Source organism: Lingula anatina, chromosome 4 (assembly GCF_051362555.1).
Source record: "Lingula anatina isolate TDL-2025a chromosome 4, LinAna3.0, whole genome shotgun sequence".
Lineage (NCBI taxonomy): Eukaryota > Metazoa > Brachiopoda > Lingulata > Lingulida > Lingulidae > Lingula > Lingula anatina.
This window is the reverse complement of record NC_141770.1, coordinates 4,092,029-4,118,495: the sequence shown is the minus strand read 5'-3', so window position 1 is coordinate 4,118,495 and position 26,467 is coordinate 4,092,029. Positions and strand designations below refer to the sequence as shown.

Sequence of the window (26,467 nt, the reverse complement as noted above, 5' to 3'; positions counted from 1 at the left end):
AAGCTGACACCAATCTAGTGAAATTCCCCAGGGGGATAGATCGATCTAAATATCTATGGGAAATGGGTCTAAGAGATAGGAATGAGAAGTATGATGATAATTTTATGTCCACTTAACTGGGGAAATGTAAAAGAATATCCATCAAACACATTAAGAATCAATGACAAATTTCAAGACAAAATTTCCTAATAAACCATGTTTTAAAAGCATCTCAATGTTTGTGTGACTTTTGGGAGAAAATAGCGCAAATGACATCACTGGACAACTAGATCGCTCAACCTTGGTTGGTTAAAATACCTATCTTATCCAGCTGTCCAGTACCATCAGTATATATCTATTACCAGTACCAGTACCTTCCCAAGCAATCAACTGTATATAGTAAAGACATGATAGGGGGCACCTATCTTATCCAGCTGTCCAGTACCATCAGTATATATCTATAACTAGTACCAGTACCTTCCCATCCAATCAACTGCCATGCTCTTACCATTTGGAATGTTATGGTGGATATTCACCTTCACATTGGAGCCAATAGTGTGCATACGGTATAGATTGTGAGTAGTGATATTGATGAAGTAGACCATATCTTCTTTGACATCAAAGTCCCAGGCTACTGCACTGCCAAGGCCTTGCCTTTTTAGCTGGTAGTCTTAACCGTCCAGGGACAGCTTCCTGATATAATAGCTGTTGGTAAAGACAATGAAAGGCTCAATATCTGGAAATAATATTTTTTTCTAATTTAAGGTTTATTTTAATAAAAAAAAGATGAAAGCAGAAGAACTGAATATCTTCACTTAAAATCAAGTAAATAGGGTACTTCAAACTAAGTTTATCACTGCAAAATTAATACAAAAATGGTTATTTGAAATTGATTCAAAACTATAAGGCTCACAATTGCATCTTTTTGAAAGATCCAAGACCAATTGATTTGCCCAATATAAATAGAAACTTAAGTAGCAGTAATAAAATACAAGCCTTTGATTCAAAAGGGTGACATTAGAGTTGTAACCCTCAGTACTGGAAAAACAAACAGTAAAATTACAATAACAAAAAATACATGTACCATCAAGAAATAACCCTGCTACTTACTGTCTCTTCTTTTGCAGGTCCACCCATCAGCTGTCTCTAGGTAGCCATGGACACACTTACAGTGGAAAAAGCCCACAGTATTCTCACACAACTGGCTGCACACCCAGGGAGTCTCTTCACATTCATTGATATCTGCAACAGAAATAAAAATATTTTACTGAATGGCATTTGAAAACAGCATCAAATGTAATTTCCACTAGATTTTATGTGATGGCCAATGAACTCTTACACATATGTATGACTTAAGATGTAAAGAAAATTTGCCTCTGAACAGTATCTCTTAAACTTTCAATTGTTCAAAATGTTCAAATACAAAGAAAATTGAGTTTATCAGAATTACCTAATAGTATATTCTGAACTAACTCACACCAGGGAATTATATCGGAGTGAATGGAAACAGTTGGGGGTGTGACAATTTCAAGCAATATCATTGGTCCTTATCAATAGAGAGCTGATGACAAAAAAACCCTAAGTGTGTTAAGGCCACGTGATTTAACAGAGACGAGCAATAGCCAATCACAGAATACCTAACACAAATTATGTGCATGCGCGAGCACTAAGGAGGGAAATCTCTAGAAATGTACTTCTAAATTCCTGTTTAAGGAGAGTAGATGGGGAAACGAAGCAATAATATGGTACATCAAGATTAGACCCTCTGGACTATGTGAGTACAAAAACTTTTGTGTTTACGCCACGTGTGAAGGTAAAATTTGACGTGTTTGCTATCCGTCGTGCTTACAGCCATTACTACGCCATCTTGGTCTTTGTTGGAACCCTAGCCGACCTTTGTTGTTCACAATGCCGTCGGATAATAAAAAATTCTATGCAGTAGCAGCAGGTAGAGACATATAGGAATCTTCCTGCAATGGTCAATGGCACAACAAAGTACAACCAAATTCACTGGGGCCTGCCATAAAAGCTTTAACTCACTACAGGATGCAGCACTATTTCTGGACTCCTACGGGATTACCAACGGTTGAGTGTTTGTGGACGAAGATACCAACATTAGCCGTCACGAATAGTCCTAAGACTTGAGAGGAGGTCTGATCCCCTAGATCAGACCTAGGATGACCTGGTCACATTAGCCAGATCGGATCAGGTTCACTCCTTTTTAGATGATGGGGGAGCAGACCCTACTAGTAACGCTATGGATGAAATATCTAACCTTTGCTCTCTTTGTAATAGGGAAGAAGATGAACACATGATACAATGCAATGTCTGTAAATTGTGGTTACACTACCAATACACTGAACTGCCAGCATACCAATTATCTATTCTTACACAATCAACAAGGAAATTCACTTGTATCTGTTGTGTTAAAGTTGACACTGAGATTGTAAAAGCCCTCAATGGAAGGTCAAATATAAACAAACAAGATAGATGTAACAATATCAACATGGCCACACAAACACTGGATTCATTCAACACCAGTCAACACCCACAGCCAACAAAAGAAAGCAGTAAGCCTAATTTTGTGCACATTGCAACACAGAGTGTAACACCCCATTTCCATAGATTAGATCGACCTACTTTAGATCGACCTAACTCCCTGGGGGTTCACGCTAAATAGCTGTCAGCCGGGCGGACACGAAAGTTAATTACCCCCTTACAGCTTGTAGTAGGCAGGACAGACATTTGAGTCGGATTATCTGAAAGTAATCTAATGAGACTCCCTGTGGGGATAGATCGATCTAAAATCTATGGGAATAGAGCCTAACTGTACATTCCACCCACCAGCACTCCCAAACCATGTCTGAAATGACCACCTCAGGGTCCCAGACATCACCTCAACGAGAAGATGAAGGGCCTAACTCAACCAAAGATATTTGTATGTCGGCCCTACGCGACTTTGAAAACAGTGTTATCACCTAATTTCACAGCACTATGAAAAAAACATTGATCTCAAACTAAGACTGCTCCAAAAAGACCTTGAAAACACCACCAGGGAAAGAGACAAGCTTGCTTCTTAGATTGAGACGATGAACAAAGAATTGACACAAACATGAACAGCCCTCGAAAATTCTAAAAAGCTCCAAGAAAGATGAATCTACACAGCAACAACTACACTGCCTTCACACAGACGTAGAACAAACAGCTAGAGAGAAGAACAACAAATGGAAGGCAGAGAAAGGTGAGATCAGTAAAAAGCTTGAAGACTACCTGACCAAGTTGAGTGCCTTTGAAAGAAAAGATTGAAAAAACTAGTAAGACAAGAAGCAGAACTGAGAAAAATGAATGACAATTAAGATGAAAAGTTATTGTAGACAAGCCCAGGCAGCCTTATCAATGGGTAATTTTAATCAGCAGTATAGTCAGAAAAATAACATTAAGTTCCTTGATTGGCCAGAATCCCCCAAAGAAGACTTGAGATCTGAATTATGCAAGATCCTCAAGGAGTGAGCAAATTTGAATGTGAACCGGCCCAGCTAACATCCTGGCCATACATCGGATTCCCGGACGAAATGGTGCTGCACTCCCAGTCATAGCCAGAATGGTCAACCAAGAGTCAAAGGTGGAAATAATCAGACATAAAAGGACACAGAAAGATGCATTCTACATGTACGACCACCTCACACCACTAAACGCTGAGCTTATTAAGCAAGTAAAAAAACACTAAAAGGTTGAATCAGCCTGGTATTTTAATGGAAAAGTGTTCACACAGGACTCGAAAGGAAACAAGCATAAATTTGATATAAATGATGACATACAGCAAAAGCTGAAGTAAAACTGTATACATATAACTGAACTGGAAAAACATTAGGTGGCTGATAACCATTAACTATATCTGTTACATAATTAAACTTTATGAACACAGAACTGAACTGAAATTACTAATATTAATAACTATTTACTATAATCATTATATATTTCAGCAAATATTTTTTCTAATTTAAGATTTATTAAAAGATGTGAAGCAGAATAAATGAATATATTATATCTTAACTTAAAGACAAGTAAATAGAGTATTTCAAAATATATTTATCACAGCAGAATAAACACAGAAGTGGATATATGAATCAGATTCAAAACTATAAGGCTCACAATTGCATCTTTTTGAAAAATCCAAGACCTATTGATTTGCCTGATATGAACAGAAACTTAACTAGTCGTCAATATAACCCCTTGATTCAAAAGGGTGACACTCCAGTTGTAACCTTCAGTACTGGAAAAACAAACTGTAAAATTACAATAACAAAAACTACCATCAAGAAAAAACCCTGCTACTTACTGCCTCTTCTTTTGCAGGTCCACCCATCAGCTGTCTCTAGGTAGCCATGGACACACTTACAGAGAAAGAGCCCACAGTATTCTCACACAACTGGCTGCACACCCAGGGATCGAGTCTCTTCACATTCATTGATATCTGCAACAGAAATAAAAATACCTTACTGAATGGCATTTGAAAACAGCATCAAATGTAATTTCCACTTATTTTGTGTGATGGCCAATGTATTCTCGCACATATATGTATGGCTTTAGAGGTGAAGAAAATTAGTTAAAAATGTTAATAATTTTGTCAAATCTAGTCCAATAACAGCAATAAAAATCTGTGATAAGCTGATCAGTTGTCTGTGTCTAATGAAAAGCATTTTCTTTGTACAATATATTTGAGAAATCTGAAAATTACACTGAAAACACTGGCAAATTCCATAACTTAAAATAGTTAAACGTTAATACTTTTGACAAATCTTTTCCAATATTTCTGAAATTTTTACAAATGATGCTTAACAACAATAAAAATCTGTGATAATCTGGAAAAAGAACAATAAAACTGCAAAAACTGAAAATAACATTGAAAAGACTGGCAAATCTCATGACTTAAAATAGTTAAATGTTAATAATTTTGTCAAATCTTGTCAAATATTTCTGAAATAAAAAGTATTTTCTTTGTATGATATATTTGAGAAATCTGAAAATTACACTGAAAGCACGGGCAAATTCCACGACATAAAATAGTTAAATTTGAATAATTTTGACAAATCTTGTCCAATGTTTCTGAAACCTATAAATACGATGCTTAACAACAATAAAATTCTGTGATAAGCTGATCAGTTGTCTGCGTCTTTTCTTAAGTGTCAAGTTTATTGGAAACTGATAATCATGCAGAAGTGTGAGAATTAACCAAAACAAATATTTCAATATTGCAATGTATTATATACTCTCAAAGAAAACAGCAAATGTGATGATTTGAGGTTGTTTGTGTAAGAGGTTGCAAATTACCTATAACTGTTATCTGGAAAACAATATATACCCATACAACACTTCTCCTTACTATCAATGCCAGATGCAGATTACTCCTTACAAAGGGTTTCTGGAATGGGTTGTTGTTATCACAACATTTGACAACAGGCCCGTAGCCAGGGGGGGGTTCAGGGGGTTCAAAAGGTAAAATTTGATCTATGTACTTGAGGATTTTATGGTAAAAGGTCCACTTTTTCAGAAAACGAGCCCCCCCTCTGAAATTGCTGGCTACGGACCTGGACAATGTCCTAAATCTTGCCACATATCATGTATTGTACACAAGGATAAGACATAGTGCTGCTCTTGGTGCTGTCTTTCACTGCCTGCATCTTCATGGTAAGGGTACTCTGGAAAAAGAACAATATAACTGAAAAAACAGAAAATAACATTGGAAAGACTGGCAAATCCCATGACTTAAAATAGTTAAATGTTAATAATTTTGTCAAATCTTGTCCAATATTTCTGAAATTTGTACAAATGATGCTTAACAACAATAAAAATCTGTGATTAGATGATCTGTTGACTGTATCTAATGAAAAGTGTTTTTTGGGACAACATATTTGGGAAAACTGAAATTTACATTGAAAAGACAGGCAAATCTCATGGCTTAAAATAGTTAAACATTATCAATTTTGTCAAATCCAGTCAAATGTTTCTGAAATTTGTACAAATGATGCTTAACAACAATAAAAATCTGTGATAAGCTGATCAGTTAACTGTATCTCATGAAAAGTGTCTTTTTGTGACAATGCATTTGGGAAAACTGAAATTTACATTGAAAAGACTGGCAAATGTCATAACTAAAATAGTTAAACGTTAATAATTTTGTCAAATCTTGTCCAATATTTCTGAAATTTGTACAAATGATGGTTAACAACAATAAAAATCTGTGATAAGCTGATCTGTTGACTGTATTTAATGAAAAGTGTTTTTTGGGACAACATATTTTGGAAAAATGAAATTTACGTTGAAAAGACTGGCAAAACCCAGGACTTAAAATAGTTAAACGTTAATAATTATGTCAAATCTTGTCTAATATTTCTGAAATTTGTACAAATGATGCTTAACAACAATAAAAATCTGTGATTAGATGATCTGTTGACTGCACCTAATGAAAAGTATCTTCTTTCGACAATATCCTTGAAAAAACTGAAAATTACACTGAAAAATCTGGCAAATTCCACGGCTTAAAATAGTTAAATGTTAATAATTTTGCAATGTGATTATAAAATAAAATAGCAAATGTGATGATTTGAGGTTGTTTGTGTAGCAGGTTGCAAATTACCTATAACTGTCATCTGGAAAACAATATATACCCATACAAGACTTCTCCTTACTATCAATGCCACATGCAGATTACTCCTTACAATGGGTTTCTGGAATGGGTTGCTGTTAGCTCAATATCTGACAATGTCCTAAATTTTGCCACATATCATGTATTGTACACATGGATAAGACATAGTGCTGCTCTTGATGTTGTCTTTCACTGCCTGCATTTTCATGGTAAGGGTACTCTGGAAAAAGAACAATATAACTGAAAAAACTGAAAATTACATTGAAAAGACTGGCAAACACAATGACTTAAAATAGTTAAACGTTAATAATTTTGTCAAATCTAGTCCAATATTTCTGAAATTTGAACAAATGATGCTTAACAACAATAAAAATCTGTGATAAGCTGATCAGTTGACTGGATCTAATGAAAAGTGTCTTTTTGGGACAACATATTTGGGAAAACTGAAATTTACGTTGAAAAGACTGGCAAAACCCAGGACTTAAAATAGTTAAATGTTTATTATTTTGTCAAATCTTGTCCAATATTTCTGAAATTTGTACAAATGATGCTTAACAACAATAAAAACCTGTGATAAGCTGATCAGTTGACTGTATCTAATGAAAAGTGTCTTTTGGGTACAACATATTTGGGAAAACTGAAATTTACATTGAAAAGACTGGCAAATCCCATGACTTAAAATAGTTAAATGTTAATAATTTTGTCAAAACTCGTCCAGCGTTTCTGAAAATTATACAAATGATGCTTTACAACAATAAAAATCTGTGATAAGCTGATCAAATGACTGTGTCTAATGAAAAGTATCTTATTCCGACAATATCTTTGAAAAAACTGTAAATTACACTGAAAACAATGGCAAATTCCATGGCTTAAAATAGTTAAATGTTAATAATTTTGCAATGTGATTGTAAAATAAAATAGAAAATGTGATGATTTGAGGTTGTTTGTGTAAGAGGTTGCAAATTACCTATAACTGTTATCTGGAAAACAAAATATACCCATACAAGACTTCTCCTTACTATCAATGTCAGATGCAGATTACTCCTTACAATGGGTTTCTGGAATGGGTTCTTGTTATCACAGTATTTGACAATGTCCTAAATCTTTCCACATATCATGTATTGTACACATGGATAAGACATAGTGCTGTTCTTGGTGCTGTCTTTCACTGCCTGCTTCTTCATGGTAAGGGTACTCTGGAAAAAGAACAATATAACTGAAAAAACTGAAAATTACATTGAAAAGACTGGCAAATGCAATGACTTAAAATAGTTAAATGTTAATAATTTTGTCAAATCTATTCCAATATTTCTGAAATTTGAACAAATGATGGTTAACAACATTAAAAATCTGTGATTAGATGATCTGTTGACTGTATCTAATGAAAAGTGTTTTTAGGGACAAAGTATTTGCGAAAACTGAAATTTACATTGAAAAGACTGGCAAATCCCAGGACTTAAACGTTAATAATTTTGTCAAATCTTGTCCAGTGTTTCTGAAAATTATACAAATGATGCTTAACAACAATAAAAATCTGTGATAAGCTGATCAAATGACTGTGTCTAATGAAAAGTATCTTCTTGTGACAATATCTTTGAAAAAACTGAAAATTACACTGAAAACACTGGCAAATTCCATGGCTTAAAATAGTTAAATGTTAATAATATTGCAATGTGATTATAAAATAAAATATCAAATGTGATGACTTGAGGTTGTGTGTGTAAGAGGTTGCAAATTACCTATAACTGTTATCTGGAAAACAATATATACCCATACAAGACTTCTCCTTACTATCAATGCCACATGCAGATTACTCCTTACAATGGGTTTCTGGAATGGGTTGTTGTTATCACAATATTTGACAATGTCCTAAATCTTGCCACATATCATGTATTGTACACATGGATAAGACATAGTGCTGCTCTTGATGTTGTCTTTCACTGCCTGCATTTTCATGGTAAGGGTACTCTGGAAAAAGAACAATATAACTGAAAAAACTGAAAATTACATTGAAAAGACTGGCAAACACAATGACTTAAAATAGTTAAACGTTAATAATTTTGTCAAATCTAGTCCAATATTTCTGAAATTTGAACAAATGATGCTTAACAACAATAAAAATCTGTGATAAGCTGATCAGTTGACTGGATCTAATGAAAAGTGTCTTTTTGGGACAACATATTTGGGAAAACTGAAATTTACGTTGAAAAGACTGGCAAAACCCAGGACTTAAAATAGTTAAATGTTTATTATTTTGTCAAATCTTGTCCAATATTTCTGAAATTTGTACAAATGATGCTTAACAACAATAAAAACCTGTGATAAGCTGATCAGTTGACTGTATCTAATGAAAAGTGTCTTTTGGGTACAACATATTTGGGAAAACTGAAATTTACATTGAAAAGACTGGCAAATCCCATGACTTAAAATAGTTAAACGTTAATAATTTTGTCAAAACTCGTCCAGCGTTTCTGAAAATTATACAAATGATGCTTTACAACAATAAAAATCTGTGATAAGCTGATCAAATGACTGTGTCTAATGAAAAGTATCTTATTCCGACAATATCTTTGAAAAAACTGTAAATTACACTGAAAACAATGGCAAATTCCATGGCTTAAAATAGTTAAATGTTAATAATTTTGCAATGTGATTGTAAAATAAAATAGAAAATGTGATGATTTGAGGTTGTTTGTGTAAGAGGTTGCAAATTACCTATAACTGTTATCTGGAAAACAAAATATACCCATACAAGACTTCTCCTTACTATCAATGTCAGATGCAGATTACTCCTTACAATGGGTTTCTGGAATGGGTTCTTGTTATCACAGTATTTGACAATGTCCTAAATCTTTCCACATATCATGTATTGTACACATGGATAAGACATAGTGCTGTTCTTGGTGCTGTCTTTCACTGCCTGCTTCTTCATGGTAAGGGTACTCTGGAAAAAGAACAATATAACTGAAAAAACTGAAAATTACATTGAAAAGACTGGCAAATGCAATGACTTAAAATAGTTAAATGTTAATAATTTTGTCAAATCTATTCCAATATTTCTGAAATTTGAACAAATGATGGTTAACAACATTAAAAATCTGTGATTAGATGATCTGTTGACTGTATCTAATGAAAAGTGTTTTTAGGGACAAAGTATTTGCGAAAACTGAAATTTACATTGAAAAGACTGGCAAATCCCAGGACTTAAACGTTAATAATTTTGTCAAATCTTGTCCAGTGTTTCTGAAAATTATACAAATGATGCTTAACAACAATAAAAATCTGTGATAAGCTGATCAAATGACTGTGTCTAATGAAAAGTATCTTCTTGTGACAATATCTTTGAAAAAACTGAAAATTACACTGAAAACACTGGCAAATTCCATGGCTTAAAATAGTTAAATGTTAATAATATTGCAATGTGATTATAAAATAAAATATCAAATGTGATGACTTGAGGTTGTGTGTGTAAGAGGTTGCAAATTACCTATAACTGTTATCTGGAAAACAATATATACCCATACAAGACTTCTCCTTACTATCAATGCCAGAAGCAGATTACTCCTTACAATGGGTTTCTGGAATGGGTTGTTGTTATCACAATATTTGACAATGTCCTAAATCTTGCCACATATCATGTATTGTACACATGGATAAGACAGTGCTGCTCTTGGTGCTGTCTTTCACTACCTGCTTTTCCATGGTAAGGGTACTCTGGAAAAAGAACAATATAACTGAAAAAACTGAAAATTACATTGAAAAGACTGGCAAATCCCATGACTTAAAATAGTTAAATGATAATAATTTTGTCAAATCTAGTCCAATATTTCTGAAATTTGTACAAATGATGCTTAATAACAATAAAAATCTGTGATAAGTTGATTAGTTGACTATATCTATTGAAAAGTATTTTCTTCAGATGACATATTTGAGAAAACTGAAAATTACTCTAAAAACACTGGCAAATTCCATGACTTAAAATAGTTAAACGTTAATAATTTTGTCAAATCTTGTCCAATATTTCTGAAATTTTTACAAATTATGCTTAACAACAATAAAAATCTGTGATTAGATGATCTGTTGACTGTATCTAGTGAAAAGTGTCTTTTAGAGACAATATATTTGCGGAAACTGAAATTTACATTGAAAAGACTGACAAATCCCACGACTTAAAATAGTTAAACGTTAATAATTTTGTCAAATCTTGTACAGTGTTTCTGAAATTTGTACAAATGATGCTTAACAACAATAAAAATCTGTGATAAGATGATCAGTTGACTGTGTTTAATGAAAAGTGTTTTTTGGGACAACGTATTTTGGAAAATTGAAATTTACATTGAAAAGACTGGCAAATTCCATTACTTAAAATGGTTAAACGTTAATAATTTTGTCAAATCTTGTACAGTGTTTCTGAAATTTGTACAAATGATGCTTAACAACAATAAAAATCTGTGATAAGATGATCAGTTGACTGTGTTTAATGAAAAGTGTCTTTTAGAGACAATATATTTAGAGAAACTGAAATTTACATTGAAAAGACTGGCAAATCCCACGACTTAAAATAGTTAAACGTTAATAATTTTGTCAAATCTTGTCCAATATTTCTGAAATTTGTACAAATGATGCTTAACAACAATAAAAATCTGTGATAAGCTCATCAGTTGACTGTGTTTAATGAAAAGTGTCTTTTAGAGACAATATATTTAGAGAAACTGAAATTTACATTGAAAAGACTGGCAAATCCCACGACTTAAAATAGTTAAACGTTAATAATTTTGTCAAATCTTGTCCAATATTTCTGAAATTTTTACAAATGATGCTTAACAACAATAAAAACCTGTGATAATGTCATCAGTTGACTGTGTTTAATGAAAAGTGTCTTTTAGAGACAATATATGTGGGGAAACTGAAATTTACATTGAAAAGACTGACAAATCCCACGACTTAAAACGGTTAAACGTTAATAATTTTGTCAAATCTAGTCCAATATTTCTGAAATTTGTACAAATGATGCTTAATAACAATAAAAATCTGTGATAAGCTGATCAAATGACTGTGTCTAATGAAAAGTATCTTCTTGCGACAATATCTTTGAAAAAACTGAAAATTACACTGAAAACACTGCCAAATTCCATGGCTTAAAATAGTTAAATGTTAATAATTTTGAAATGTGAATATAAAATAAAATAGCAAATGTGATGACTTGAGGTTGTGTGTGTAAAAGGTTGCAAATTACCTATAACTGTTATCTGGAAAACAATATATACCCATGCAACACTTCCCCTTACTATCAATGCCAGATGCAGATTAATCCTTACAATGGGTTTCTGGAATGGGATGCTGTTAGCACAATATTTGACAATATCCTAAATCATATCATGTATTGTACACATGGATAAGACATAGTGCTGCTCTTGGTGCTGTCTTTCACTGCCTGCCTTTTCATGGTAAGGGTACTCTGGAAAAAAAAACAATATAACTGAAAAAGCTGAAAATAACATTGAGACTGGCAAATGCAATGACTTAAAATAGTTAATCGATAATAATTTTGTCAAATCTAATCCAATATTTCTGAAATTTGTACAAATGATGCTTAACAACAATTAAAATCTGTGATAAGCTGATCAGTTGACCATATCTAATGAAAAGCATTTTCTTTGGACGATATATTTGAGAAATCTGAAAATTACTCAAAACACTGGCAAATTCCATGACATAAAATAGTTAAACGATAATAATTTTGTCAAATCTTGTCCAATATTTCTGAATTTTGTACAAGTGATGCTTAACAACAATAAAAATCTGTGATAAGATGATCAGTTGACTGTATCTAAGGAAAAGTATTTTCTTCAGATGATATATTTGAGAAAACTGGAAATTACACAGAAAACACTGGCAAATTCCATGACTCAAAACAGTTAAACATTAAAAATTTTGACAAATTTTGTCCAGTGTTTCTGAAATCTGTAGAAATGATGCTTAACAACAATGAAAATCTGTGATAAGATGATCAGTAGTCTGTGTCTTTTTTTAAGTGTCAAGTTTATTGGAAATTGATAATCAGAAGAGAGAGAATTAACCAATTTGAAAAGAAATATTTCCGAATCAATATTACAATGTATTATTTACTCTCAAAGAAAACAGCAAATGTAATGAGTTGAGTTTGTTTTATGAGTTTGTTTGTGTAGGAGGTTGCAAATTACCTATAACTGTCATCTGGAAAACAATATATACCCATACAAGACTTCTTCTTGCTATCAATGGCAAATGTGATCCATGACAGCCAACCTGCTGAGAGTGAATGGCACCCTATGTGGACAAGTTGGGAATGCTGGAATTGATAACAGGTGACTACATACATCTTTTTCAATAGCAGTATATGAATCAGCTTTGAAACAGTTTTAGAAATGGACCAATATCTGTACTTTAAAGCTGGAACATAATTTTATATCATGATTTCAAACTTAGAAGTCGGTATTTTCTGGTCAAATACACCCATTACTCGTCTCTAAATTCCCCAAGTTTACTAAATTGACAAGCAATCTTTATAGCTTCAGTAAGGTCGAAACCCACTACCTGACAACCCATTTCTTTGATATCCATCTTCATTCTAAGCAATACTTACTACACCCTTCCTCATCACTGTTATCTCTACAATCATTGTTGTGGTCACAGCTCGAAGATAAGTTGATACAGAAACAATATTACCACATACAAACATATATGGAGGACATGTGTGATCCACAGGAAGACAATAAAAAATACATCTTTAAAACAATCTACTTTATTTTCAAGTGTCTTAAAACTGTTCCTTCACTTTCTTTGACAAAGCATTAAAATACCTGGGTAATTTACATCAAAATTCTTACATCATTAGCAGCACAAATTCACCTAAATATCAGGCATTACATTGAACAAGATGAAAAACTTGCTGAAAGGCTGTGATTAAGCAGCATTACAGATTCAAAAATTCACTGAAATATGTAAAGATCCAGAAGACAATGAGATCTACTTATGAAGATTTATGAAACTCATGTTGTTATCTGACCATCTTGAAAATATGCCTGCGGTCATTGTGTTTTATTATTTTTATTTTAATATAGTCCTGTGCCTCCTAGTACAGTGTAGTAGTCTGGAGTCATTGTGTTCCATTGTGGCAGTATAGTCCTGTGCCTCCTAGTACAGTGTAGTGTGGAGTCAGATGATGAACTGGAAAAGACAAAAAAGTCAATGACCAGGGTTTTTCCTCAAGATCCAGAATATTAGACTTACATTAAACTTGGACATAAAAAGGAAAGGACGTGAAATGCAGCATCTTCCTTTGAAGCTATGTGCGTTTGGGTAAACATTTGCCCATTGTCTCAGATAAGCTGTTTTGATAGCTCCAAACAAGATTGCCTTTTCCACAAAGGGCATTTTGAATTCCTTCATGAACAAACATATCAAATTCTCACACAGCTTCCAAATTGACAGAACAAATTGTATTTATACTTAATCTCTATAAGTTTATTGTCTCATCCACCCGAAGGATTGACTCACGTTATCACCAACTACCTGCCCCAATGACACAAAAAGTCATCGACTACTGTGATATGCTCGCTACCTGTACAGGAGGTCACGTAATCCGCAAAGAGCTCGCGTAAAGCCGATTATCCTCTGATCTTGCTCTGCATTTCAGGTCCTTCTCTTATTATGTCCAAGCATCAAATAAACTGCAAAGAAATATTTTATAAAATAAATTTATCAAAAAAAGTGTTGTTGTAAGTTGACGCTCAAGCATACACTGTACCAGTAGTGATATTAAAGAGGTGGGTTTATAGTGCTTTCTGAAACTCAGGATGGTAGTGCTAGTTCACGTAAGTGGACACGCCATGGGAAGTTTTAGTTATTCATAGTTAAGTTCATATATATTACTATTTCGACTGATGACACAAAAGAAACAAGAAAAAGGCCCACTTAAAAATTATATAAGAAGGAATAACGCTAGTTCTTCATTTTATTTCCTCACCTTCATAAGGCATTGGGTAATTGCAGATGAAAAGGGAATGACAAAACTGAAGTAGATGACTGCGTGCAATCTTGCTAGATCTCCAAGAGCGCTTTTAGTCTGCAGCGTCAACATTCTGAAGCATTTTGTAAAATCTTCACCAGCACATTGCATCGTGATGTGAACAGTGAACAACTGACACAGTCGATACCATATGTGTCCGTCACTTTAGATGTCTCATCCTGAATTCACCGATTAAGTTTGTCAATAGAATCTATAACAAAACCATCTAAGAAAAGTGTCCTGATGTATGGTGAAACTCAGTGTGCAGAACGTTTGATGAAAATTCGGGCTTTTCAGCGTCACCCTTTGCCCACGCCATATAAAAAATTGTTGAGTATAGATGGCGCTGTGCAAGAGGTGAGACTTAGGATTTGTAAGGGACTGACAAGTATCAGCAACAGGTTCACCGCCTGCTTTCTAAGAAGCTCGTGCGAGGAGGGAGAGAGTTCTGGATCCGCAATAGATATGACCAGGGTCCAGGCACTGTTATATATATTACGATATATTGTGATTTCCATTTATTAGAAAGACTCAAGGTCGAGAGCTTCAACGAAGCGTCAATCTGATTGGTTTAAAGTTAAGGAAACAATACAGGAACCGTCCAATGAAATTCTTTTATACAATAATTATTCCTGTTTATTGTTTTAGTAAACAAAGCAAAGAGACAATGTCTACACAGTCGCTGGTAAGTTTTATTTTTTATTCAAATCTGAAATTCTGTAGCAAGTTCTATGTAAGCCCACACTGCGCCTTTTTATCCGTCATTCATGATTTTTTTCAATCAACTTGACGCATTTTTTATCTTTTAGGAAGGATTCATGAAATAAAATTACAACAACATCTTGACTCTCAGGGTGCAAGTCTGGACCCTCAGGGGCTGTTGGCAATGAATTTGGAGACCTAGCTAATGTGCACTAACTCCATGGAAACTCTCACTGAATACAATCAGATTAACAGACTAACACGCTTCTCTCCGTCTCCAACATACTCCAACATACATAAATGGTATTACTTAAAATTCAATTCTGTTCTTTCAGGTGATACCAAAGAAGAGAATAATGTAGCAATTGTTAAGACCCAAAGCATTGAGGAATTAGGTAAGGCTGGAATCATAGTAAAATAATTACATTCATCATCATCATCATCATTTAGAGCCTATAGTGTTCCACTGTTGGACAAAGGCCTCAGCATGCTTTTTCCATTGTTTCCTATCCTGAGCCTCAGATTTCCAGTTTGGCCAAGGTTTCTTCTTCCAAGACTTCCAGTAGTCATCTAATTCATCCCTCCATCGTTTGACTGGCCTTCCTCTTTTTCTTTGTCCAATAATAACATTATGAATTTTAATATACTTGCACACACACATACACTAACAAACACATACACATGCACTTACACACTGCAAGCATGTTGCTCACAAAGTCTATTTTTTAGCATACTTATGAAGATAATTTATTTATTTTTAAGTTTGTTAAATCTTTGAATGTGTCTTCATCAAAGTGTAATGGGCCTACTGAATCCCTTTTGAACATGCACAGATATGGAATGTTAAGTTTGTATTTTTAAATTATAAAATATTATTAAAATATCATTTTTTTCTTTAGCTGATATCAAAGACACAAAGAGTGTGTCAGATGCTGAGGGCAGCGAGGAGAGAGGTAAGACAGTAAGGTCATTTTAACAGGTGTTCATTTAACACACTTAAAAAATTTACACACACACAAACAGGCTTTCAGACACAAACAGGGGCAAATTGAGGCTGTCTTCTGGGTCTTCCGCAAGATGGTTAGAAGTTTACATTGATGGGGATTTAATTTTTTGTCAGAAGACAGTCCACAATGGAGGATGGATCAACAAATATAATTTGCAAGACTGTCAGAAAATCTCTCAAGACCCGCCCCTTACAAACATTGTGTTTTTATTCCCTGTTCAGTGATCTAAATCTTTGAATACATCTTTGACTATGGTATTGAATCCTTGTTGTGCATGGGCATGGAATGTTGAATTTGTGTTCCATTTTTTCCTTCAGTTGATGTCAAAGACACAACAACTACTGTGACAGAGCTCGTGAAGGAGAGAGGTAAGATAGAATAGAATAGGTCAATAGAACAGGTATCAATTTATGACACTGATGACATGTGATTGTGCATGTACACACACACACACACACACATTCACACACACCAAAAGGTACTGTACTTGCATGCATGTTGCACAAGCAAAGTCTGGCCTTTGACAGACTTAAGGAGATACTTTATCTTCTGAAAAATTAATGCTTTTGCTGTGTAAAGATTGAACGCATACACCCCATTTCCATAGATTTTTAGATCGATCTATCCCTGTGGGGAGTCTCACTAGATTACTGTCAGCCTGGCCGGCTTAAGCGTCTGACTGCCCCGCCTACTAAAAGCTGTAAGGGGTTAATTAACTTTGGTGCACGCTCGTCTGACTGCAATTTATCATGAACCCCCAGGGAGTTAGGTTGATCTAAATTTTAATCCCTGGATTGATCTAAATCTCTGGGAATACACCTATAGTGTTGTTTGAAAATTCAATTCTGTCCTTTCACTTGATACCAAACTGAAAGACAAGAACAAAGTAACACTTGTAAAGACCCTAAGTATTGAGCAGATAGGTAAGACAGGAATCTCAGTAAAATAGTTATGACTTTTAATATACTTATGAAACATGCATGCACACACACATACTCTAACAAACACACATACACGCACATACACACCACAAGCATGTTGCTCCAGCAAAATCTTTAGCATACTTAAGAAGATCATTTATTTTTAAGTCATTTAAATATTTGAATGTGTCTTCCATAAATTGTAATACTGAATCCTATCTGAACATGCACAGATATGGAATGTTAAGTTTTTATTTGATATCATTTTTTCTTTAGCCAATTTCAAAGACACAAAGAGTGTGTCAGATGCTGAGGGCATCAAAGAAAAAGGTAAGACAATACGTTTAGGACAATTTAATGGGAATTCATTTAATACACTTAAAAATGTAAACACACACAGATGGACTTTAGGGGGGAGACTCTCATGCACAAACACTGAGTTCAAATTCACTGTTCAGTGATCTAAATCTTTGAATGGGTTTTCGACTATGTTAAATAATGTATTGAATTCTTGTTGTGCACAGGTATGAAATGTTTAATTTGTTTTCCTGTTTTTCTTCAGTCAGTATCAATGACACAACAACTGTGAAAGCAGACGTGAAGGAGAGAGGTAAGACAGTAGGGTCAATAGAATGGTAGGGTCAATATTTATTACACTAAAGGAATGTGATTGTGCATGTACACACACACACACACACACTCTCCTTATGTTGTGCCAACACAGTTTGTGCTTTTGGCCAGATTAAAATGATACTTGGCAATTTTGCCTCTTAGTAAGTAATATTGTATTATACATTTTAGCTCCAAAGAATAGCGGCCCATCTAGGTGGAGGAGGGTATTGAATCTTTTCACGTCTTGCTTCAGACGGAGGGCACGAACATAAATGGTTATTATTATTATTATTATTATTATTATTTATTAAATAATTCTAAACACTTCAGACATTAAGAAATGAAGAAAAGTCAACAGTATTTTTAAAAGAATAGATTTATTATACATTTACAGAGAAGTTCTTTTTGTTTGTGTCTTTGTTTTGATGGTATCATAACTAAGTAAGCTTTCAGTTTTTTTAGAGGAAAATTATGTCAAACAGTACATGAAAGCAGTAATTATATGATAGTAGCAAAGAGCTGGTGGTTGTAGAGTTACTGTCAACATCTATTTACACTATATTTAACTGAATACACATTTTAACTGAATAATATTTTAATATTTTCAACTTTTATTTTTCAGGGTCGTCAATGCAGAACTATCATTGCCTCTGTAGAAGCCAGTTAAAACCTGCAAAATGTCATTCTCTTAATTTTTCAATAAGATATTAAAATTTTGTAATCAAATGAGTTTTGTTTTTCTTTCTTTTCTTAATTGAGGGTACCATTCGGGAGGGGTGATCACAGTTCACAGGAAATAAAATCATTAATTTACAAATCACAGTAAACAAAACTTTATGTATATCTCACCAACAATGCTAGTTGAAAATCCTGAAAATTACAAGACTTTATTTCACAAAGGGCAAAGAATAAAAAGCCGCATTTACGAGCCACAGGAATGAGGTGCTTCATGGATCATGCTAAATAATATGGACATTTCACGCATCTCAGGGAAATAAAAAGTGGCTTTAACTGGTAACAAAATACCCAGTGGGGCTCTTTTAATTAATTTTTTTTATCAGATTCTTTTTTCAATTTTTTTCTATTAAACCAAAGAAATAAACAATACATGGTACAAACTTTTAACTTTATTCAAATACATTCATGAACACTCATACTCGCACACATATACCCTACCATATGGTTCAATTACGGACAACACTTTCGGTTTTATATTCCAGTATTTTCATGTTTAAATCCAATAGATATAGGCATATAGTTAAAACTCCTAGGAATTCACTTGAAAAGTAAACTTGCTTTAGGCAAAAGCGGCTTTCTAGATCACTTGCAACTTTTACAGATAATGAGCCCGTTTTAATTAACTCTTATACGTGTAACATTGAGAGTATTTTTAAAACGTTTATTGCATCTGGTGGCTACAGTGGAGGAACGGGGAAAACACTCCAACGTTATTAGCGCCACCGGTAAAATAATTGAGAGAGATCTCTCCCAACTGGATGATATCTTGAAAGACAGAATGGAGAAAACAACAAAACGAATTGTGGGGATCCCACCCACCTAAAAAGTTCTCTTTTCAAATTTTTTATCCAGCAGACTTCTGACTTTTAAGGGCAGTAAATGGTTTTAAGTAGTTTTTTGTCTCTCTTTAATTCCACTTTTAGGCCTAGTTCATAATTTTTTTTATTGTCCAGTGTTTTATCTTAGTTTTATCTCTCAAAGGATAACAATTGCCAATATTTATATCTAAATATTTTTATTGGCTGAATAAATTCTTACTTTATCTTACCTTACTTGCACTATTGCTATAGCCATGTTACATGTATTATCATAAAAAGTACTGTAAATAGCGGCAACAAGTTCTTTTTTAACACAATTCCTTTTCTGTCATTTTTCAAAATGATTAAAGGATTTAAAATCTTTTAAAACACCCTGCTGCGGTACGATATTTTTATCTCTTACACACAGTACGCTTTGAAATATGTGCTCGAAGTAGCTACATCTCTTTACTTTTCTCGTCCCAAAAACGTTACCAACGCTCTCAGATCAGGTCTATCCTTTAAAATAAAATGATCTATTGTATAAAATATAACATGAGTAAAACATGAGTAAAACCATAACGCCATACTTAAATCAAATTCCCCCCCCCCCATACGCCCCCTTTCTACTCAGCGTGTGTAGGAGTGTGAAAGCTAAAGTAGATCAAGTTCACAGATAGGATATGCCATGTAAGGGGATATAGGTTATATCCTTTTGCGTTTCTTTATTCTGTCAATTTTGAGAAGAAATATCAGTGTCTTGTATTACACTTAGTCAATATAAATTTTAAAAAAGTCAATTTTCCTCCCTCTATTACGTAATTCGTCAGATGTAATAAAATACAGCATTTCCCCAGAAAACCTTTACCCCCATTTGTGTGAATGCAATGTGTCGTCTGCAGAGCTCAGCGTCTGCCACCACGCTGGATGCTTCGTGCTTTCCGGGAGCTGAACAGTTAACGCGGTCTGAAAAATTTTAGGGAGAGTCAGATGAAATAGAGAGGGACCGTGGCATGTATGAAGTTCTACGTGTTGAAGCTGGAGATGTGGGCTAGTTTAACTCTTTTCTTTAAAAGTTCTCAATATACTCTGCCTTTCACCAACCCTATGCAACCGAAATATTTTGCTGGCATCTTGATACATTTTCCACTTCTGTCTCCCCCGTAAAACGGTCCATACTAAAAAATCAATAATCGTATGGCAATTTTATACAGGCAATTGACCTACTTTTATACCCATGCAGCTATCAGCGAGTTTTATGGCTGTGGAGTGAAAACGTGATACACGTCTGTGACATAAAAAATTATTTCGAATTACACAATTTACGATCAGTGCATATGACTCAAAAGTGTCCCAATTTGTGAGCTTAAGGGGACATTACTTTTTGAAAGTAATGAAAAAATTGGAAACAAGCCAAAATCAGAAAAAAATGCATTTTTTCTCTTATATGCAAATTAGGTTCCTTGAAGTAATATATGACTAGCCGGAAGTGATGTTCATATTAGAGATTTGTAATGATGATCTTAATGTTAATTAATGATGCTTAAAAAAATCTTATTAAAGTTTTCAGTTGTCATCTGGTGTGAAAGAAATTTTCTGCACTAACACAATCATTTCACAAGTGAAAAATAGATAGTAAACGCGCCTCAGAGATGCACTGCATACGTCCCAGCTTTTGGATGAAAATTGCACGCTTAAGATATTAGGTTATGATAATGATGTAAAAATATGCGTGTCTAAGGCTTCCATAAAAATTTTGACTGCATTTCTATTTATCTGGTTCGACAAAGGTGACTTTTACAGGGATATTTTCTTTCTCTTTTTTAAAGCGAAAACTAGGCATAAAAGTCAAAACATTCAGAAGTAAAAAGATTTCAAAGTTTAAAATCTTCTTGGTCACTCGTCGTGGTGGTTCACGGGGAAATTTTAAGACATCTTACATTTGTATAAATTGATAACCATCCGATTACGCGCTTTTTAATTATATTCGAGATACACAAGTAAATTACGCTCAAACTTAAAACCGCCGTGACTTGTGGCAAAATTACATTTTACATTAGACAATTAAATTTTTGGGTTGTGTCAAAATGTGTTTTTTTTTTGTTTTTTTTTTTTTTTTTTGTCTTCTCTTAGTTACTGTTTACAGGGTTGCTACTTAATATGGAATATTTTTTTATCATTGTTATTTTTGAGTGCTGATTAAATATTTTTGGGCTTGAGTCATTAAAAAAGTATGTCACCGAGTGATAAAAACATCCAGTCTTCTGTTGTGAGATATTTTGGTCAACGATATCAAATCTGACATAAGATGCCATTCAAAAGAAAGTAACACCCCCAGAAAACCATATCAACAGCTTGACGTCAGTATTAACTTTAAGCTAAGATATTAAAGAAAATAATAGCCTCCGCCAGTGATATGTTACTCAGTCAAAGAACTCACTACAGCAAATCATGAAAAGTCAGTAATTGCGGGTATGACCTCCAGCAGCCGCTTGCAACGCCCTCATCCTACATGGCATACCCTGTGACACGTTTTTTAGAGTTTGGATGGGGATATCATTCCACGCAGTGATATTTGCCTGTCGCAGTTCATCACTATTTATCGGCCGGTGACCATAGCTATGTGAGTTACTTTTGCCCAAAGTTTTTCAATTGGGTCCATATCTGGAGAGTTTGCAGGCCAGGGCAGTTGCTGAACCCATTGGTTTTGAAGAAAAACAGTGATTCGGCGGCCTCGATGTGGGGTTGCGCAGTCGTCTTGGTACACAAAGTTGTACCTGAAAATGACTCTTACCAAACGAAGCATTATTACTGTAGAATGTCTCTGTAGGAAACCTGGATGAGGTTGCCTCCTAGAAAAACCAACTGGTTCTGGGCACCGACATGAAATCCTCCCCAAACAAAGACGTTACCATCCCCCGCTTGCACCCTAGGCAGTACACAATTAATCATCGTTTTATGCCCCTCGTACACGTCGGTGGACACGGATTCGACCATCAACCCTAAAAAAATCCATATCTGGCCTCATCACTGAAAACGACGTGATTCCAGTGTTTTGGCTGCAAACGCACGTGGTCCCCAGCCCATTGCAGACGTCGCTGTATGTGACCTGCTGTTAACAGTGATTTCTCTACTGACCTTTGTGCAAAATAACCGGCTTTCAGTAATCTCTTGCGACTCTGCATTCTGCGACTCTTTTCTGAGGACACTGGTTGTCTTTGTACGACCAGCACGGCGTCCTCTAAGGAGAAGGCGATCCTGTCTTCTTGGTGTGATACGCGGACACCCTGGACGAGGTATTGGAGTAGGTGCCCCTGTTGCAGTATTTCTTTGGAGGATTTTACAAACGGTTCCTGATAAATGTTGAATTACCTTGCAATGGCTGTCCGTTTCTGGCCATTTTATCTGAGAGCAAGAATCCCATAGTAAGCTACGTTGCTTAGCTGTCGAACCATATCTTCACTAAGGTACCTGTCAAGTTTCAGAGCGATCCCTCTGTTGCTTCTCTAAACACACTCCAAAGATTGACCAAACCCATGCGTTTTTATACAAGGGCAGAAATTGCCGAAAAGACCACCCCTCACATTTCTGACCACAGAACATGCAACTGCATGCATCAATTGTTTCGAGAGTTGTGTGGTAATTAGGTAACACACCTGGCTACACATGGAGTGACACCTCAGCTTTGGATTTAAAGTAGTTAGAGAGAAATTTAATATTTTGTAGAAAATTTACTAGCCAAAAAATAATATTCCATATTAAGTGGTAACCCTGTAAGTGCGGAAAATAGGCCTGTTTGTTGTAAATAAACTCAAGTTTAATATAAGCAACAAGTAAAGTCTATTCTCACAACATTTGGATTTTTTACCTACATAATTTTTAAACAAAGTCAAGTTGTTACGTTGTCTATGATCAAACTAACAAATATCATATTCCATACATAGATATACTTTATAAACCTGTCTGCAGCTGTCACTACTTAAATTTCTCTGTCTAGGAAACTCGGTGATGTACAGAATATGTTTATTTATTTAAAAACAGGTGTATATGTGCTTGTCTAGATACAGGTAATCTACATGTAGAGGAAGAAGAAGGTCTTTTCGATATTTCGGCTACACGTAAGACCTGACGAAACACCCCTTGATGACTTTTATTAAATAAGTTTTTTTCTGTGTACGTGTACTTTGTAATAGCCCTGTAAAAATGTAAGTATGATTTAATTATGAATTTTCGGGGGAAAAAAACTAGTAGAATACTACGCAAAAATAAGTTAACACAAAAGAAGCAAAAGAAACAAATATGATTGATATATCACTCCAAAACTAGTGCTGTTTCTTTCGACATGATTTGATACGAGGCGGTATATCTATACTACACTGAAGGCATCCGTAACTGTTTTTTTGTATCGAAATACTCTAGATGCAGCAGCAGAATCATCATATCAAAAACACCAAAAAAGTTATAACTCATATCCACCGGAGTAGTGTATTTTTATTCTATTTCTGTTATTAGGTTACACATTTAATTCTATTGCCTAGATTACATTTGAAAAGCGTACTGTGCGATGAAATCGTAAACGATTTTTCGTGCGGTTTTTTTTTTTTTTTTTTTTTTTTTTTTTTTTTTTGTTTTTTTTGTTTTTTTGTTTTGCATCGTAAGTGGCTACGGGCTACGGCGAATACGTTTACATTACGGGCGGGTTAATGTTAATCAATCCAAAAATATTTATTTTATTACGAAACAGTGTTACTTTTTATACAGAAAATAAGGAATTGAATCTTGAGCTGGTCCATCCATTGTACTTCATATCTGCTCATTAATGACAAAATCCCCGCAATACTACTGGTATACAACAAGTAGACTACACTGTAGGTAGTTGCAACAGGTTTAATCAGTCAATGGGTACACAATGATGCTTTAAGGACTTCTTTAAAGCCTTCTGCTGCTGCTCCGCAGAGACGGAATAAATATAAAACATCGATGCATGTATCAGACTATTTCGAAAATAGATTATTTACCAGAATAAAATGGCGATTGTTTTATCTATTATTACTTTTACATGAGACTGAGCTCTCGGTTTTATTCTACCGGATTTCATTGCTGACAAAATCGATACTGGAGAAGACGTAACGCGGTTATGTTGATGTGGATAAAGATATCAAATCCTAACTTGAGCTTTAACTAAAGCGTTTTACGTAACAGACAAGAGGCTATGATAAAAGCCAACCATAACGAACAATACAGCCGAAAAAACAATGTAACAACTTCTGCCCTAGTAATTAAAACATTAAAAGAGAAGATACAGGAAGAGGTGAAAGGCGATGATATTGTGGCGGTGCACAGGATTCCCGGCAAACCAGGGGAACCCAGGCCGATCATCTTAAAGTTAAAAAACACAGAGATAAAATCCCGTATCATGCGCAAAAGGGGTGAGCTAAAAAGGTCCGACAGAGCCCTGAGGCTAGCAGACGATGTTACAAAAGAAAATAAGGAACTACTTAAATTGCTGAATGACCATCCGGAATGTGAAAGTGCGTGGTATTTCAATGGCAGCATATATGCCAAGATTAACGGCAAGGAAGGCAAGAAAAAATTCGACATCGGGGACGATATTGGGACAAAAATTCGCCACTTAAACCTTAACTCTATAATGTTGGTGCAAGTAAAATCGATTGAAACGATAAATTTCATTTCTTGATTTGTACAGAATAGTGCAAAAAAAGTAAATAATTATTTAGGTTCTCTGTAGAATTAATACATAGAAATCATACATGTAAAAAGTTGTGATTAGGCCTATATGATGTAAATAAGGAACTCTGTTTTGTTTCCAATTAAATTTAGTATTATCTTTATTGCTAATATAATGTTTTCTACATCCACGACAAACACAGAGAAAAGGTGCGCTTCACGTCTAATCACATAGACTGAATGTTTGCCGAAATGGTATTATTATTATGCTTGGCACAAGTGCACACAATTATGGAATTCTATTCATGTATATTATTCCTCCGCGCATCAGTTGTTCTCAGCGCATCAGTGTGGATATCTTTTGTCAGTGAATCCGTGGATGATGTGTGTGAATACCTGAGGAAAGACCAGCTACTTATGACTATAGAAATAGGAAGTGTGAATGAGAGCGTGATGATCGATGTTGTCTGTGTGGGAGGAGAACATGTATGTAAGTCTTGGTGTGTGTGGCTCCAGTCTGAGTTAAGATATTTTCAGCTTGGTATTTTCTCATCTATGTATCTACATAACTACATATATATCATCTTAAGTTTCCTCCGAAATGATACGTTTATAAAAAAAACTGTACGAAACCCCTAAAAATGAAATAAAATGGGAAAGGTTCTTTAATAAAGCAATAACATGGAATCTTATCTACAATCGTTTCCTGACAGATATAAAAGAATCCAAACTCAGATGGTTTAACTTTAGATGTATTCATAGAATTCTAGGGACAAAATACTTACTGTTCAAATATAAAATAGCGGATAATCCTCATTGCAATTTATGTAGCACAAGGATGGAAACAATTGAACATCTATTCATAGATTGTAATCTCGCAAAAAAATTGTGGAAGCAAATCGAAAACTGGTTTAGGGAAGAAAAGGGAGCCAATATTCATATTTCTGCATCGGATATTATCCTTGGAAATAATGATGAGAAATTGAATTCATTGATTTCCCAGGTAAAATATTACATTTACAGTAAATCAAAAAAATGGGGGACATCTGTCCTTCAGGGACATCGAATGCTATCTGTGTTAGAGAAAAAATGCTGTGCTTATCAATATCTTATTAACTAATGAAAATGATGAGCCATCAGTAGTAGTTATAAGTGTCTGTGTGTGTGTGTGTGAGAGAGAGAAGTAAGTGTGAGGTAAAAAAGAATTATTGTATTCTGTAATTAACATTACCTAAGTTCAATAAAAAAAATAAATAAATAAAAAAATAAAAAAAGAGGTTAAACTGAACAGATGAACAGGTCCAATAGTGCTGTATCATCCTCACCGA

The 26,467-nt window shown here is 34.4% G+C and overlaps 1 protein-coding gene across 3 annotated transcripts in view; it reads right to left on the bottom strand.

Moving 5' to 3' along the window:
- The window catches only part of LOC106164374 (uncharacterized), a 629,853-nt gene that overhangs the window by 16,517 nt on the left and 586,869 nt on the right, over window positions 1-26,467 (bottom strand). The gene's annotated exons all lie outside the window — the stretch shown is intronic.